The sequence below is a fragment of the Malaya genurostris genome, chromosome 2 (genome assembly GCF_030247185.1).
Source record: "Malaya genurostris strain Urasoe2022 chromosome 2, Malgen_1.1, whole genome shotgun sequence".
NCBI lineage: Eukaryota > Metazoa > Arthropoda > Insecta > Diptera > Culicidae > Malaya > Malaya genurostris.
In genome coordinates, this window is record NC_080571.1 from 212,793,072 (window position 1) to 212,805,395 (window position 12,324).

Here is a 12,324-nt window from a genome sequence, read left to right on the forward strand (position 1 = left end):
TAGTACGATTTGTCCTTTGCCTCAAAATAGGCCTCAGTTTCAGCGATTACCTCTTCATTGCTTCTAAATTTTTTACCAGTGAGCATTCTCTTGAGGTCTGAGAACAGGAAAAAGTCACTGGGGGCCAAATCTGGAGAATACGGTGGATGAGGGAGCAATTCGAAGCCCAATTCGTTCAATTTCAGCATGGTTTTTCGTTGTTGTTTTTGATCGATTGTGAGCTCACGCGGCACCCATTTTGCACAAAGCTTTCTCATATCCAAATATTCGTCCAACACGTTCCTTTGATATCTTTAGGGTGTCAGCTATCTCGATCAACTTCACTTTACGGTCATTGAAAATCATTTTGTGGATTTTTTTCACGTTTTCATTGGTAACAGTCTCTTTTGGACGTCCACTGCGTTCATCGTCTTCGGTGCTCATATGACCAGTACGAAATTTTGCAAACCACTTACGAATTGTTGCTTCGCCCGGTGCAGAGTCTGGATAACACTCATCAAGCCATTTTTTGGTATTGGCGGCACTTTTTATCATCAAAAAGTAGTGTTTCATCAACGCACGAAATTCCTTTTTTTCCATTTTTTTCACAATAACAAAAGTAGCTTCACTCAAAATGCAATATCTCACAAACTAATACTCAGACAGCTGTCAAATTTATACACGTATCTTTTGAAGGTTGGTACTAACTGAAAATGGTATGGATTTAATTCTAGTGGCGCCCTCTCATAGAAACGATACGAACTTTTCAGTCGATCTGTTAAATTCATCGAAAACAAAATACATGAGATGAAGAGGCCCTAAATTAGAGACACTAAGCCTCCCACTACGAATTTTGATAGACTGTGACCAAAGGTTATTGTTGAGTTCGTGTATTTGGGCTCACTGGTGACCGCCGATGATGATACCAGCAGAGAAATTCAGAGGCATATTTTGGGAGCAAATCGTTCGTACTTCTGACTCATTAATAACACTTCTTTTTTGTTTATATTGTTTATTTTGACCAGGCTTCAACCCAATTATGGTCATTCGCCGGATACTGGACAAATTGATGCTCCAGAGCAGAATTGTCACGCATTTGTAATAAAAGAATCCAAATCCTCATATTCGTTTTTTTACTGTGTCATTCGTGAATAACCGCATCCAAAGCAAACGAAGAGAGACGAAGCATTTTCGTCTCTCATTGAAACAAAAGAGAGTATAATTGCCAACGTCACTCGTTCCTCTATGACAAGACGAAACCAAACTAACGACTTCAAGAAGAATCAGTAGAATTCTTTCATCGATATATTGAGAATCTGTGACGTTAGACAATACAAAGTGTCTAAAATACGATTAATCGTTAATCAAGTAATTACATTCCAGAACTTCGTTGGAAACCAAAACTACTACAGATTCAAGCACTAACAGGTAAAACTCATTGTGAATCGTTTTTTGTGATTATCGATCCTCATAAAGCTTGCTTCATTTAGAATTGGAACAAACTTTTGCTCATATTGCGGCGCTCCTGGTGGACGGATTTGGAAGCTCTTGGCGCCCACGTGTCGGGAATTTTGTCAGCTTCGCGTATGATTTTTGACATTCCGAAAATCGACTGTACTTTGTAAACAATCAACATGGAAGCCGAAAGAAGGAAAAAAAATTGTGCACAGTTATTTGGAAAATCCATTGTGGTCTGCATCTAGGCTAGCTAAACAGCTGAAATTGCCCAGAAATACCGTATGGCGCGTTATCAAACGGTATAAGAAAACATTGACGACGATTCGGAAGCCTCAAGCCGATCGTCGGAGTCGAACTGACGACCGGAAATTGCGTGGTAAGATTTCGAAGACGATTAAGAGGAATCCTAATGTGTCGGACCGTGATTTGGTCAGAAAATTCGGTGCTGCCCATAGTACCGAGAGGAGAACTCGACTCCGGGAAGGAATCAAGTCGTGTCGAGCTAGCAAACAGCCAAATCGGACCATGAAACAGAATAGTGTGGTCAAAATTCGTGCTCGGAAACTATATGACCAGGTGCTGACCAAGTTCAACGGGTGTCTTCTGATGGACGATGAAACCTGTGTCAAGGCTGACTTCGGTCAAATCCCAGGTCAAAAATTTTACTTGGCAACGGCTCGGGGAGATGTTCCAGCCAAATTTAAATTTGTTTTTTCCGACAAATTTGCAAGAAAATTTATGATTTGGCCGGGCATTTGCAGCTGCGGCAAAAAAACGAAAGTTTTTGTTACAAATAAGACAATGACATCGGAACTATACCAAAAAGAGTGTCTCCAAAAACGAATTTTGCCGTTCATTCGATCCCACGACCATCCTGTAATGTTTTGGCCAGATTTGGCAAGCTGTCATTACAGCAAAGCCGTTTAAGAATGGTATGCAGAGAAAGTGGTCCAGTTTGTTCCGAAAAACCTTAACCCATCCAACTGCCCCCAGTTTCGCCCTATTGCGAAATACTGGGCACTCATGAAGAGGAGACTCAAGACAAAGGGAAAGGTTGTCAAAGACATCAATCAGATGACGACCTGGTGGAATAAGATAGCTAAAACGATGCACGAAGAATGTGTGCGCCGCCTAATGAGCCGTGTTATAGGAAAATTCGAGAAATCCTTCGAAACCGTGACGAATAATTTTATCCGTATTTTTTCTTAAAAGTATGAAGAAAACGCAATATTTGTAAAAAAAAAAATCTTGAATACAATAATAAATAACTGAAATACAGGCAATTGTCTTTGTTCCAATTCTATTTGAAGCAAGCTTTAGCTTCTCTTGAATATCGACACTGCACAGTATTCAATTTTCACTGAAAACCGAAAATGACTGAAAGGGTAAAGAACACAAAGAACACAATTTTGAAACTACTGTTCCGCTTATGTAGTTGACTGGACATGGATCTCGTTCTCATAATTTGCAAGCGGAGCTGAGAGTGATCTTTATTTCTCGTAATTTTCATCTAGTTGAGTCAATCAAAATGATTTTACTTAGTTCTGTTCCAGAGATTCTCTCTCAACTATGTGTTGATATCCCACTTAGAAGCCTTAGATCGTGGAATTTCTCGAGACTCGGTTTTCCGTGTACAGGATATGGTTAGAATGAACCGATTAGGGCGATATGTAATGTATTTAACAATTTGTACGACCGTTTTGATTTCTCTGCATCTAATGCTGCCTTCAAAAATAGACTTAAGAGACTTGAATAGGTAATGAGTTTTTCATACTAAACGATTTTTGAAACACTTATATGTCATTTAATTACTTATATTTAAAGTTGTGTATGTACGTTATGTAAGCAGGTATGCTTGTGAAAAAATTAGAAAAGACGATGGGCTTTTAAGCGCAGTTGAAGATGACTGATTTTCAAATGAGTTTTCCTCATTCTATCAATACTTCATGGAGGACAACATTGGTCATATAAAAAATAATTTTATAACAAAAAGATACCAAATCAATTGGACTAACTGTTTCTAAGATATATTTTTATTGGAATTTTTCTTGGAATTTTTACGAAATATTTGCTTGGATTCTTCTCAACAGTAAGGCTGGAGTCAAAATTGTGAACTTATGATGCAAATTGTTCTTTTTGGGCATGAAGAATACTAATGAATGCCTTTTAGACATGATAAATGCTAATGCAAAATGTCCTTCAAATTCAAATTGATCCACTCAGCTAGCTACTTTTCCACACATTTTTAGAATTGAACAGCTTTACTGAACCAACTTAAATTTGAAAGTTAATAAAAAGACATTAGTCCGCAAAAACAGTATCGCTCAGGACTGCAGTTTCCTATTGCAGCAATTAAAACTGAACCAACAAACAAAGCGATTCAAATTAAAATAAAAAAAAACTTTATTGAGCAGTTCTTAGTCAACAATTTCAGCAGCTCTCTCACCTCCACAAAACATTTGACAAGACACTTCGTCACATTTGATCGCGCTAGAACAGTTACAAAAGTTCAATAAGCGCAAACTCTTTTTGGGCTAGCATTGCACCTCTGATCGTAATTTACATTCTATGAACCTACAAACGGCAAGCAAAAGTTAGCTTAGATTAATGCGATCTTCAGCAACGTCGGTCTTAGTTCCAGTCAGCTACCGTTTATGGTGCAAGCTAAGTTAGGGAGCAATGAGTGAACTGACTTCATAAAATAACAGAAATATTCCGAGAAAGATTGATTGGAACAAAAAAGTAATTACTTCAGGCTCAGCTAAATTTCATCGGCACGGGTTGTAAACTATGGTGTCCCTAATAGACATGATGTGATGGTTGGGGGCGTTGGAACATGGCACGAGAAGCTTGTTTGGTACACCCACACACTCTGTAACCTGAACCAGTAACCAAAACGGTGATTTTATGGTAGCTATGAGCCCGAATAGACATATGCAGTTGCAGAAATTGCTCGAAATGGTTGAAACCATAGTTCTCCGGCTCTGTTTTCGTAATAACAATTAATAGTAACCGAACCAGTGTGATAATCTACGCTCTATGACAGTCGGATGAAATATTTCACTAGTTAGTTAGTCTGTTGATGATCGCAGGAAGTTGAATTCAAAGATCAAGGTCGTAAGTCCTACTGAAATTGTCCACTAGAGCGATCGAAAGATTTCCAAACACGTTATCTTCTACAATGATAATTTATTAGCAAAGCCTTTTAAATAGAAGGGTAATTAGCTAATAATTGACTACCACTTCGACATTTTGTAACCTGATCCTCCATTTGTCAATTAGTATTGGCTATGAAACATTGGTCCACATCAATTGATGAGGAACATTTATTAGCCCACTTCTGAAAACTACATTTCAAAACGAAACAAAAAAAATTAAAACAAATCCGATTTCACACCGGATAGAACTGTTCATGTGCGAATGCCGCACTATGCCGGGGGTTTCTCAACCCGCCAATCGTTGTGTACTGAAACAACAACCCAACACACACAATCAAAATTAAGAAGTAGGTATAGTGTAGTGAACCAACTTGTGAACAGGTCTATCCAATGCAGCTGAACTGCCCGCGCAGTGAATCGGTGAATGAGTGGAACGCGTTCGATGGAATTGATTTAGTTTTGCGTCATTGAGTCGAAAGAAGAAAAATAAATACATACATAAACTGTATCCGACCGAGTACTCTTTTGGTTCACCTTGGTGTTATAATTAAGATATTAATCAGCGGTAGCCGTGTTTTTGTGTCTTGCTACAATGGCAAAATGTACACACTCGAAGCAATCCTGTCCAGACCTTAGCAAGCACGTAAATTTTACGACCACTGGGGCTCTAAACAACTTAGCGTTACCGTGTCCTAGCGGCTCGTGGAGCTTTACGCCACCGTCGGAAGGGACGGCGGCTTTTTCTTCTTTGGTTAATAAGGAGAATGGCTGCCGGTAAACTGTTTCGACACCCGCTGTTTACTGGCCTAATTCGTTAACGAAAGGCTATCAATGATATTTAAGATACTCGAGTTGAAGCATGTTAGCATGTTAGAAGTTCCGTTAGTGGCATTTAGGATTCTTGGTAGCTTCGAAGAAACCCTGTGATTTTACATCTTATTAGGTGCACATAAATAGAGCGTCACAGTTTATCCAAGATACACGAAAGAACATTTAATATAGTGCCTAAAATTCTATGACATGAAATTCATTGAAATTTTCCGTCATTTGACAAATTAGGTCTTCTTGAATCACATCGTATGAAGGATTAAGTCACCTGAAAAATTCAATTTTTTTAATGTGTACAATAGAATCGGGATCCATATTCGAAGTGGGAATAATGATAAGGTAAGCGACAAAGGAAACAATCGTATCGAATAAAAATATGTAATAAACAAAATAAAGAAGAAGTGCTATTTCAGACACTTCGACGCATTGTTGCATCGTTCCAAATATTGTGCCAGAAGGGAGAAAAGTAACTTCTTTGGACAATACAACACTCTGCAATCGCAAAAAAAAAGATTATGGTAACCTGAATTCCAATCGTATTTAGGCAAAGAAAAGTCTTGGCATTACATTCCTTTCATGGAATTTGAACCATTCTTTTTCAACAGGCTTCGCATTCTTAGCGTACAGAATCATCGCATAACTAGTACTACCGATGCAATCGACACTAGGAATTTTTCCAGATCGGGGTTCGAACATAAGACAACTGGCTTGTTACACCACCGCCCTATGCATTGAATCGTCAACCCGGGACAATTTAGGCGGGCATGTTCAATTTCAGTACGATACAGACATTTGTTTATTTTAACAGTCGATGTTTGTTCATGTGTTCGCATAATATTGATCAAGAAATTTTTTTTTGTTTTTTATAAAACGTTATCTTTTGATAACCAATTTTGAATGCACAATCACATTAAAAATGAAACAATTTGGACTATTTTTAACATATGAATACAAGTTTTTACATTAAATTAAAAAAATCATTCTATTATAAATGATTGGATAGCTCGTAAATGAGAAAATTGACAACTCGATTCGTTGATAATAATTGATTTCCAAAAATGAGTATACTTAAAGTTTTTGAAGACTATCTTCTACCAGTAAGTCTTTATATATGATTTTAAAGTTACCTAAATCAATTTTAGATTCGAACAAGCTTAATATACCAATACCAAAGGTAAAAAAATAAAAGAGCTAGCACCCAATCCCATTGCATTTTGAAATATTGGCTTCGCACCCAAAACCATAATCGAAAACGAGCTTCTAACGTGTTTAACGTCGATTGCACACATGGACCCAACACCATCGGTATCCGGCAATGGACTGAAGACGGTATGAGAGCTGCGATGCGACCTAGGCGAATGAGCCTACAAAGACCACGATAAGAATAGTATTACTGTGCATTGAATACTGTCCCACAACGTACCTAGTTTTCAGTGTAAGTAATACAAAGGTGTATAATATTTTATTATTATTAATATAGTTAATATTAGAATATATAGCAGAATTATATGAAATTTGCAGGTGACACAAATCTACATATGATTCAATTCAGTATATTACGAATAACGTTCTTATGGTAAATCGCAAATTTATTCAAATATATGTCATACAAACCCAGTCAGAATTAATTAAATCGCCACTAATGCTTGTAGAAGTATTTGACCGTGGCCTCAAAATAGACTTCATATTCATCAAATGCTTCTTCATTTAAGATGATTTTTTTACCGGCAAATATTTGTGTTAGATCTACGAATAGCCAGTAGCCACTGGGGACCAGAGCTGGACAGTACGGTGGATGAGGGAGTAGTTCGAAGAGCAATTCGTTCGATTTAACCACCCCACTTGTGAATCGAAGCATTGCTTTGATCAATTAGCATTTTTTTCTTCAGCGTATAAGATCGTTCCAACAACGCTATGTACTATTCGCTATTGATTGTTTTTCCATTCTCAAGATAGTCGATGAAGATTGTTTCATGTGCATCCCAAAATACTGAAACCATAACCTTCCCAGTAGGCTGTTGTGCCTTTGAGCGCTTCGCACGTGGCTCACCGGCTGCACTTCACTCAGATGATCATTGTTTTGATTCCAAAGTGAAGAGATGGATCCATGTTTCATCCATTGTCACATATCGACGCAAAAATTCTGATCTATTACTTGTAAACACTGCTCTTAACCATCAACACGTTGTTGTTTTCGATCGACTGTGAGTAAACGCAATTTTAAAAGAGATTTCTCATGGTCAAATGTTCATGTACAATTGTTAATCGGAGCAGGGTCATTTCGTCGAAAGCCGTTTCGCCGAAAGTCATTTCGCCGAAAGGGTTATTTCGCCGAATGACATTTCGCCGAATGACATTTCGCCGAATGGGTCACTTCGCCGAATGCCATTTCGCCGAAAGCCATTTCGCCGAAAGCCATTTCGCCGAAAGGGTCATTTTGCCGAATCCTGAAATCGTCTTGAAATCGCAATTAGAATTGATTTAAATTAAAGACAAACGAAAGATTGTTACGTTAACGCCCGTTTTGTTAACTTAACATTGTACTTCTTAAATAATGATTGATTGTTGTACTCTTGAATAAAGATTGATTCATGAACCTTAGAAAGTAGTTCCCAAGAAAACTTGTTGACTATTAGCTAGTAAACATCAAAGAAATTGCATAGGTGTATCTACCAGGCAAATGTAGGTGGTATTTTCCGTTTATTAAGTGAAAATGAAAAAAAAAACACTAATGCGGCTACGCCACATCGTTTTAGTTCATGTGCTGTCCGACCTCGCTACCGCTCGTTCGGACCTAACTAAAGCAAAGAAACCTAACTTCGAGTAGACCGGGTAAACGGGGCGGTTACAGGTTTGTATGCAGAGGCCGTTTGTATGCAAGAGTTGAACCGAGTAGATAATTGAATGAAAACGAATGAAATTTATCCACCTAGTGGTGAGATGATACCTTTTTAATTCTACGTCAATGTTCATTTTTGTCTCGAAAATTGAGACTAGAAATAATGTTAATTGATACTTTGTTAAAATAAATACGACATAATATTTATTAAAACTAAACAGAATAATTTAAAAGAATATACATATTTTCTTGAATATATTTGAGTGATATGAAAATTTCTTTTTCACTGTGGTTGTAGTTGAAGACAGTTACAATCGATTTAGTAATAAAAATGTGTCGGTTATCACTTTGAATTCGAAGACAATGCAGAATATTCAATGTAAGATTTAACACGTCGTTGTCGAACAACTATGTTGCCAAAAAGGAACCGTGCTAAAGACAACTGTATTCAATCTTTCCATCACCTTTCTATAGAGAAATATAATATAATTGATCCAATGTATGTAAACTGAGCTTAATATATGCATAAAACAGTCATGCACATTAGGTTTCCATACGATCAATCCATGACATTCTACAATAAGTTAACTGATCTTTCCTACTAATTCACCCGGGTTGGCGACTCAGGACATAGGGCGCTGGTCTTACAAGCCAGTTGTCGTATGTTCGAGTCCCGACCTGGAAGGATTCTTAGTGTCAATAGGATAGGATCGTATTATACTAGCCATGCATAGACTCTGTACGCTAAGAATCGGCTGCGAAATCTGTTGAAACAGAAAGGCCAATTTCCACAAAAGGAATGTAATGTCAGGACTTTGCTTACTTCTCTACTATTGAAATTTATCCTTATTTACTATTTTATTTTTAACGAATATTATATTTTTTCTCTTGCAGGAACGTTATACATCTTCAGTCTAGTAGCAAAAAATAGACAAGGTAAGTTAGTTTCGAAATCCTCAATTTCATTTTAAAGAACTAACCAAACAAATATTGACGTGTTTTTGGCGCTCGCGAACGTATAAAGAGAACTGAAAGCTTTAAGAATATTGATATCTACAAAACCCCAAAAATGACTGTATCGATCAACTTTAAAAGTCTATTCGCACTATGTCGAGACGGCCGATCCGGGACTATCCGGGACGTTTTTTTCCTCATAGTTTTCCCGGGAAAGTGCGAATAGACTTTAAATTTGTTGTGTTCGTTCCAAATTGAATTATTGTCCAATTAACAAACTTAACCTTTTGATTAGGGCGTACTTTTGAAACTACTGCGAAAACAATCCAATCGAATTAGATAGTTCAGAGTTTGAGACGCCAGTGTCTCAGGCCTGTTGTTGTAGTATGTTCAAATTCCACCTTAGAAAAATTATCAGTGTCTAACGTAGGGTATACCCATCCAATTGTTTTGTATACTAAGCATCGGTATCGGAGTCTGCCGAAACGGAAATGCGAATTCCGCTTCGGAATGTATTACCGGAGCTGTTCCATTGAGTTGCTTCTAAGCATTTACTTCTTTAGAATAGTTTTATAGCAGATCAGTTCTATGGATGCAAAAGTTTTAGCAGATTTGAGTCATGAATGTGGAAGACAGTTTTTGGATAGTTTCATGTTAATGATTCCATTTTTTATCGTTTTATTTTGTAGTTGAATATTGATCAAACTTTTCTCAGCGCATAACTTTCAAATAAAAAATAATTTTTGTGTTTGAAAGATTGCATTCCACCATAATCATGAAAATGAAAGTGCGGTTAATAAAAAAAAGAGTTTCAGAACACAAAGTTTATTATACCTTTTGGCCTCGGCGAATGACTTCTGTGTCAAATGAATGTCGAAAGTCGCGCTATTTAAGACGAACAAGAAAAGAGCCGTTGTTCCTCAGACATAAAAACATAAAATAAACAATAGCAAGGTTATAAATACAAAACAAAAGTCAAGATACTAATTCCGTTGTGGAACTTGACCTTCAGACTTCGCTGATAATTCATTGCATTGATAGTGCTTCATAGTTTGGAAAAAAAACCTTGTGATTTTACATCTTATAAGATGCACATAAATGGAGCGTCGCAGTTCACGCAAATTCAAGAGCAAGAACATGAAATATTGTGTGATTGAAAAGTTCCATTATACAACATTCATTGAAATAAAAAATAACTCACGAAATAAAAAATAACTCACGACAACCGGCGCAACCACCGACCCTTGATTTCGATTTGTGGGTCTCCTATCGTAGAAGTCCTAAGGTTTATAAAAACACCGAAACATGCGGTCATAAACTCCCATTGCGTCTGATAATGACAGCTGTTCTACTTTTCGTACATCAACTATCAATGAAACCCTGCATATCAAAGCAATTAGTTCAGAGTGATTTGTTGCTTCCAATCCAAGTTCATGGCATAATAATGAAAATAATTGAGTCAGTACTACTGGCAGAAGACATGAAGACAGAAAAAAATACAAATATGTAGGATTCCGGATGACCTACAAACACAGCTTTAGCAGACCGGTCGATCGGTACGCGATGATGAAAACTATCGAAAATTACACGCAACACCACACGGAGCTAGGCTGGCTAGTGAGCCGTCAATGCTTTCGAGTCCAAGCACCGGCAACATGTGCGAAGCATACTTTCGTTGAACTTAAACGTCCTATTATCCGTTTCCATTGTGATACGGCTTTCCAACCAAATGTTCCTATTAGCTTATTTAACGCAAATTGCTCTCATCTCCACGGACAGATTTTTTGTTTGTCTCAATGGTTTCCAATTGTTTTTATGTTTGCATACTTAGGATTTGTTACTTTTCGTGGGGGATTGGAAGTAAGAAATTGGTGCAGCAGCATTAATCATACTTAATATTTTCAGCCAGGTAACGGGTGTTTCCGAGTGCTTTTTTTTCATTTCAAATGAAAGAGTAAATCCTAACATGAATTGCCCATGCAAAGCGATGAGTAGTAGTTATATTTACGTTCTTCGTTTCTTCAAAAAAAATCGTCGAACACCCGATGTGATCGATCTTTATTTCTTGAGATATTGTGCTTTTTGTTTCAGCTATGAGGTTGGTTTTAGGTCACTAGGTCAATCCATGAAGTTCTCAGGATACAAAGAAGGGAAATACTTTTTGCACTGCAGATCCCGCTATTCAGAAGGCGTCGTATGTTTAATTAATTGGATTATGATTCGATTTGAAATTGTTAAGATGCTGGACATTTAGTCCCTACTGTTGACTTTTCAGCCCCATTATTTACATGGTTTGGTTATAGTCATTAGAACTTCGTTTACTTTCGCAATTCAACAGAAGATTGAGATTCTCGTTGCAGGACAAATTTTAAAGATACTTTTTGTGTGTACGGAAAGAAAGAGACTTACAAATTAACAAACTAATTATATAAATAACAAATCGATCCAACGGCAGGATGCATCGATTTTTTGTCGGAATTTTCTTATAATACTGTGTAATATTACATCTGATGCTTCCAAGTGTACGAGTCTGCACAATTTATTTTGCACTAAAACAGGTAGGAAGTCAAAGCATTTTCTTCCTGCTGTGGCAGCTACTTGACCTAATTATGAATTAATAATTTTTGACAGAGATTAGAATTTCTGTATATAAGTAGATATAAACATTTTATATTTTCATCACACTCCGTTTGGATTCTTGAAAGTAAGAAATTTTTTTTTTGTTTCAATTATAGAGGCTTTAACATCTTAGGTCATTCGCCTCTTCGGACCAGAAAATCTTTCTAACCCTATGTGCGGGGTTGGGAATCGAACCCAGGCGGGCTGCGTGAAAGGCATCGTTTGGTTTGGTTTTACTTGATCGGTTGTGTGTTGTTCCACTATTTTACAGTGTTTTTGTGTTTCGTTTATGCATGCTAAAAACTCCAATTACAGTCTCAGGTCGGTGCTAGCTCAATCGAATCCAGCTGGCCTATTTCGTATACAATACAAATCGCATTCCCAGGTAAACGTTTCATAGACCAGTCCCCCTTCAATGCAATGTTTGCATCAAATGGAGTCAAAAATGACTTTCGATCTCTTGCAAAAGGCAAACAGTCGACGGGTACT

General features: G+C 37.3%; 1 protein-coding gene across 2 annotated transcripts in view; it reads left to right on the forward strand.

Annotated features, from left to right (window-relative positions):
• The window catches only part of LOC131427427 (uncharacterized), a 215,491-nt gene that overhangs the window by 58,934 nt on the left and 144,233 nt on the right, over positions 1–12,324 (forward strand). For both annotated transcript variants that reach the window (XM_058590598.1, XM_058590599.1), the window contains exon 3: positions 9,157–9,198. The gene's annotated coding sequence lies outside the window, so the exon portion shown is untranslated. The remainder of the gene's footprint in view (positions 1–9,156; positions 9,199–12,324) is intronic.